General features: G+C 37.6%; 2 non-coding genes across 2 annotated transcripts; both read right to left on the reverse strand.

Moving 5' to 3' along the window:
* Positions 1-2,434: 2,434 nt before the first annotated feature.
* Positions 2,435-2,506, reverse strand: TRNAV-AAC (transfer RNA valine (anticodon AAC)). Its single transcript has one exon. It is a non-coding gene; the product is annotated as a tRNA-Val (tRNA).
* A 3,553-nt stretch (positions 2,507-6,059) lies between these two features.
* TRNAA-GGC (transfer RNA alanine (anticodon GGC)) lies at positions 6,060-6,131 on the reverse strand. Its single transcript has one exon. It is a non-coding gene; the product is annotated as a tRNA-Ala (tRNA).
* Positions 6,132-6,897: the final 766 nt, after the last annotated feature.

Below are 6,897 nucleotides of genomic sequence, written 5' to 3' on the forward strand. Positions count from 1 at the left end.
TAGATGGAGTGCCCAATTACCTACACGCCTGGCAATGTTCAGTATGATTATGTTCATTGTTAATCATTACCAGGCTGATAAATAGAAAGTGATATGTCTTCCATTTGCTGTTTCTTGGCGGTGAGTGAACAACTTTTCCTAAGTTAAGCTACCCATGATTTGCAAAATACCTATTTATGTCTTTTGTCTACTTTTCTAGTAGGATGCATTTTTTTATTGATTGGTAAGCTTTTTATACATCAAAGCTCTGAATTTTTTTCCTCCTTGTGTTGCAAATGTTTTTTCTAGTTTCATTTCCTTAAAAAAGAAAACTTTACTTTTAAATAGTTATAGATTGTCAAGAGGTTGTAACATAGAGAACAGAGTCCCTGTGTACCTTTCATCGAGTTTCCTACATTGATAACATCTCACATTCACTGTAATACATTCTCAAAACCGAGAAATGAACGTGCGTACAAAACAGTTAAATAGACTGTAGACTTACATGGATTTGTTCATTTATTTTAAAATTTATTAATGGAGATTTTAAAAATAAATGTTAGCACATTCATTTTTATTTAAGGAAGAAAAAAAGCTTCTACACTTCCAGTTTCTAGTTCCTCATGATAGAAACTTGGAAGCTGCCACTCTCTCTTAACAAGTGAAAAAACTGAAGATACTTTAAGTCACCAACTTTCCTGGATCTATAAGACAGACAGCAGTTGGCAGTTCAAACCACTGCCTCCAAGACTGGAGAAACAGGCAAATAAGTGTTTGGCTTAAGAGAGCCAAGGCTCACAAGCAGAAACCACTGTGGCAAGCAGTTCCGGGGCAGGAAAATCTGAACTGTAATCAGTGGGTTGCTGAAGTCTCAGTGCAGACACATCTGAGAATTAAAAATTCCAAAGGGACCCAGTCACGGGGGAGCCCTAACAGTATTGTGGAGATTTACCCCCAGGAGTTCAATCAGATTCCCAGAGTAGATACTGGAGAAAAACCCCTTTGGGCTTCTGCAGTGGGAGGGAAAAGGCAATCATTCCAAAACGCCTCTGGGCACCTTGTTTTTAACAAGACCTGCCCTCAGGGGAACCTGGTTAACCAGAGCCTCGCCCACTCAGGTACCATCAGAGCCTCACCGACCTCGGGAAGGGAAATAGCCAGCGCCGGCCCACCGCAGCCATCCTATCCCAGCTGAGGGGTGAGAAGTAAAGCCTGAGGAACACTTGTGAAGTTCCGAATCCAGAGGCACAGACTCACTAAAAGACAGACCTACCCACAGGACTACTGACTGCTTCCCCTACCCCCACGCTTCACTGCCACGTTAATAAAGCTCTGTTTACGACAGTTCCTTTCACCTGGTGCAGCATGGCTAGCTATCAAGGAAAAAATGACAACGCATACCAAAATGCAAAAAGAAACACAATTTGAAGAGAAGGTCAAGCATCAGAACCAGACATGGCAGGAATGTTGGAATTATTACATGGGGAATTTAAAACAACTGTGATTAATATGCTAAGGGCAGTACAGATAAAGTATAGAGCACGGGCATCAGATGGGCAATGTAAGCAGAGATGGGAGCCCTAAGAAAGGACCAAAATGAAGTGCTAGAGATGAAAACACTGTAACAGTAATAAGGAATGCCTTTGATGGACTTATTAGTAGTCTGGACGTGGCTGACCCAGGAACCTCTGAGTAAAAGGATATATCAATAGTATCCTTGAAAGGATACCAAAAAGCAGAGAACAAAGTCTGAAAACAAAACCAGAATAGAACATCCAAAGACTGTGGGACAGCCACAAAAGGTGTGCCACATGCATTGTGGGAATGCCAGAGGAGAAGAGAGAAACAGAAGAAATATATGAAATAAAAATGATTGAGAATTTCTTCAGATTACGATCGGACACCAAACCACAGATCCAGGAAGCTCTGAGAACGCCACGTAGGATAAATGCCAAAGAGACTACATCTAGGCATATTTCCAAACTACAGAAAATCAAAGTTAAGGAAAAAAAGAGTCCTGAGAGAAACCAGAGGGAAAAAACTCTTACCCTTAGAGGCACAAAGATAGAAATCATAATTTTTTCCATTCTTGAGGTTACTAGTAGCACATTATATTTATGTACTGTAATTTTATGAATTCCCTATTGTTGGATTATTGTTGTGGATTCTTGGGGAAATCCTAAATGGCCTTGAAAATTCTGATGCCAACCATACAAGGTTTCTTTTCTTCTTTTAGAAACACAACTAATATTGTCAAGGGTCACTATACTTTTACCCTAAGAAATCTGCATATTTGTACTATTGGAAAATGAGTTTTTTCTGTAAATCCTTTGATTAGAGCCTGTGTAGTTTGTGAACTGTGTTCTTTTTTTTCAGCTTTTTTTTTTAACTTGCTGTTTTTCTTTTATTTATTTATTGGGGAGGGGGTGTAATTAGATTTATTAATTTTTTTAAATGAAGGTACTGGGGATTGAACCCAGGACCTCATGCATGTTAGACATGCACTCTACCACTGAGCTATTCCCTCCCCCATACTGTGTTCTTTTTTAAACATATTTTATTTATTTTTATATATATATATACACACACACACACACACCCCTTCATAAGAAGCTTTATGAATAACACATTTTTATATCCTTAATGTGGCAACAGGAAGATGTAAAAGGATTTTATTGTAGACTTGTAATTTTACCCCAGGGAAGGTAGTCCAGTCAAATCTACAAATGTAGAACTGTGCAGCCACAGATGACCTCTGCATCACTGCTGTCTCTCAGCCTCTGAGGACCAATACCAGCCCCAGGTGTCTGGACCCTTTGGATTTTTAAGTCTCTCACCTTGAGCTGGATGGCTGAACACACTGCAGGTAAGCCTGGAATATTTGGGTGCAGAATTCGATGGAGAATAAAGGGCATGTGAAGTCCTTTAATCAGCCTCTGCCTCTTGAAATGCTGAACTCTCAATCTCATTATAATTAAAAGAAAATAATAAGGCTCAATCTGGCCCAGGCAGTGGAGTGATTTCCAAAACTGGCAGAACCTAAAAGATGAGCATTTAGGTCATTTTCTATTTTTTAAATTATTATGAACAATACTACAATAAATATTAATATACAGTATTTATACCTTTAAGATTTGTTCACTTATTTTCTTAGGATACATTCCTAAAAGTGGAATTCCTGAGCCAAAAAGTATGCTTATTTAAAGTCTTTTGGAACGTATTGCCAAAAGACCCTATTTAAAGACCGTACCAATTCATTTTCCAACCAGTGGAACATAAGAACACTCATTCCTACATCTTTACCAACACTAAGCATGGCCATTCTTTGTAACTTTTAAAGAAATAGATATTTAATATGAACCAGATCATGCTGATTCTCTACTTTAAACCCTCCAGAGATTTTCCACTGTGCATAAGACCCATTCTCAAACTTTTTGGTATCAGGACCTCTTCATGACCTTAAAAATTATTGAGGACTCCACACAGCTTTTGTCTATGTGAGTTATGTTCATTAACATTTGCTGTATTGTAAATTAATACATATTATTATCTGTTAATATTAAAAATTTATTTAATTCATTAAAAATAATAATTCCATTACATGTTGATATAAACATGTAATGAGTCATTTTAAGTGAAGTAAGCCAGAAAAAGAAAGAAAAATACCATATGATATCACTTATATGTGGAATCTAAAAAAAAGATAAACTTATTTACTAAACAGAAACAGACTCATTGACATAGAAAACAAACTTAACGGTTGCCAGAGCAGGTAGGGGTTGGGAAGGGATAAATTGGGAGTTTGAGATTTGCAGATACTAACTACTACACATAAAATAGATAAATAAGTGCATACTGTATAGCACAGGGAACTATATTCAATATCTCGTAGTAACTTAGGGTGAAAAAGAATATGAAAACAAATATATGTATGTTCACGTATGACTGAAGCATTATGATGTACACCAGAAACTGACCCAACACTGTAAACTGAGTATACTTCAATTAAAAAAATACATATACAAAAAAAGAGAAAATATAATAAGATATTCACACACACAAAAATATGAGTGAGACGTGGCATTGCTCTACATTTTTGCAAATCTCTTTAATTACTGGCTTGAAAGAAGACGTTGTATTATAGTAAAAGTCAAAGTCTCGTATCTGCTTTGGCATTCAATTTGTTCCAATATTGTAGCCTCTGGAAAACTCTCCTGTACACTCATGAGAAAATGAGAGTGAAAAAAGTAAACAGCATCTTAGTATGATTACGATGTAGTTTTGGACCTCCCTGAAATGCTCTTAGACAGTCTCCAGACCACACTTTATGAGAACCGCAAAATCCAAAGGATAAAGGCTTCCTCATTAGCACGTCTTTCTTCATTCAACCCTATACCTGCCTCGGCTATCCTCTGTTGTGCTTACTCTTGCAGACATACAGAATTCTGACTCCTTCCACGCAGAGTTCTGACAGTTTGCATTTTCGGTTCTATATGTTTTTTACATGTACTGTTCTCTTCCAGGATTGCCTGTCTCTGGTGGCTATAATGGGATTTGAGGGAACCCAATAAATCCTAACCTTATCCAAGCTCTGAATAAACTGAGAGTCAAAACAAAGAAGCAAACAGAGAGAACTAAGTATCATCTCTTTACCAATGGGGCTGATTTTGAAGAATGTAGCTTATTACATGCAACAGCGGGCTTCCTGATGCTCTAGCCCCAGAACTTACAGACCCACCCACCCAGATCTATTATCCACTGTATGAAGCTTTATTTAACTTCCTGGCATATTCTCCCTTCTGCTTATGTAGCATTTTATACATAAAAATAAATTCAACAAGTCAGATTAAGTCTAAAACAAGCAAGGCTCCAGGGACACAAGTATAAATAAAGAACTATTCCTGCCTTCAAAAATTTGGGGAAACAATACCTATAGCAGCATCTCTGGTGGGGCTCTCAGATTTTTATCCCCTACGTTTATTCTGTCGACAAAGTTGGAAGCACTAAACACACAGGTGCCCTTTTTCTATGAAATAATTCGTGCATGTCATTGCACCATCTGAAATCTGTCTACATCATTTGACCCTCACGAATCTGTGCTTGACTTTCATGATGCCCCTGAAATCTTTCCAAACTACTCTCATTTCCTATCAAGATCTAGCCACACCAGTGCCATCAGTAATTATCCCCAAATCTAACAATTCACTTTTTCCCAATTCCCTAGTAATTTTATACTTGGGTGGATGCCTTTGTCTGTGTGTTTTGAACTTATAGTTATAATGGTAGAAACCTGCAGTAACATAGCTCATTATATAAGGGTTTAGAAATAACATGGGCCTGATATAAATACAGTAAATACAATAAAAGCCTGATATAACACGTTTAACCTATAAGGAGGGCACTGTTTCTGTCCCTGAGCAGCTCATTATAGAGGTTCCACAGCATTGCTATTTCTTCCCGTCCCCATGGCAGCCTGCAGGCTGCTTGAGAGCATGATCACTGGCTCCATGGTTAGACTAAATGACCTTTGGGGGTCTGTTTTTACCCCCTGAAATTCTTCAATTCTGGGGTTCCCTTTTCTTGGAAGTATGACACGAAGGTTTCATTTTGCCAAAGTGCCTGGCGCATGGTCTGTCACAGTAGTTAAAAATACAGATGCTGGAGCTCTTCCAGAGCGACTGGCCTCAAATGCCGGCGATGTCATATATGCGTGACCTTAAAACAGCTTCATTTCTCCATGCCCCCATTGCCTAACTCACTTCTAAATGACGAATATAATTGTACCTATCTCATAGGCATGTTGTGAGGATTTAACAGTTAATACACATAAAGCACTCAGAACAGTGCCTGACACATACAAAGTGGATGATGAACTATCGATTACTAGTCCATACCAGCAACTGTGTGTTCAAAAAATCCTACAATTCCGTGAATTCCCAGTAACTTAAAATATACATTTATTAGGCACTCAGGAAATGCTGGAGGTTGATCTTGGATCTGGATTTTACAGACTTATCCAAACCCTTCTAAATACCTTGTTTCATTAAAATGAAGAGTTTATTTTTCACTTTTTCCCTTAACGGAGGTACTGGGGATTGAACCCAGAACCTCGTGCACGCCAAGCACGTGCTCTACCATTGAGCTCTACCTCCTACCCCTGAAAAGGGTTTTAAATTAGAAAGGCAGTTAGTCTTTTTGGAAAACTAATTTTCAGCATATATATCAGGCATAAACATACTGAATCTACCAACAAAATCCTATTATAAGACCATGTTTGCATAATTCTTTTAAGTTATATTAAAATATTTGTATCCGCTTTTTAGAGTAGAATCAGGCATCTACACAACTGTACTATTTCCTTTGCAAAATCTTGCTGTAGGTGTGTCAAATGTTCTAATCAGTCCACCAAGTATAGACACTGACTGTGGTTTAAAAGATACAATCAAAGAACATATTGAACAGTTCCATAATGCTTGGAAAGTGAAGCTAACTTTCAACCGTGGAATGGCTTAAGCAGTGGGCAAATTTGGTACATTTGCTCTTTAGTCATTTAAAAGATTTCAAACATGCAATTATTTTTTGCTGCCACTCAAAACATGAAATAAACATTGCTTTAAAAAGATACGAGCTTTTTTACCCATCAAAACAAACAACTTAATGAATAAAAATTGCTTTCCTGAACCACTTTTTCATATATTTGCAACTCACCCAGCCGGTTTTAAGTCTGAAACTACAGAAACCATTGATGAAATGGATCATTATTCCAAAAAATTAAAATGCATCAAACTCAAGGTGTGGTTATTCCATGAAGAACTCCCCTAAAAATACGTATCATGCATTTACTTTGGAATTTCAGTCACCAGCAAGGCTGTACCTGAATGGTACTGATTTTTTTATGCTTATCTTGTTGATCAGCCT

The sequence above is a fragment of the Vicugna pacos genome, chromosome 34, assembly GCF_048564905.1.
Source record: "Vicugna pacos chromosome 34, VicPac4, whole genome shotgun sequence".
In the NCBI taxonomy this organism is placed as follows: domain Eukaryota; kingdom Metazoa; phylum Chordata; class Mammalia; order Artiodactyla; family Camelidae; genus Vicugna; species Vicugna pacos.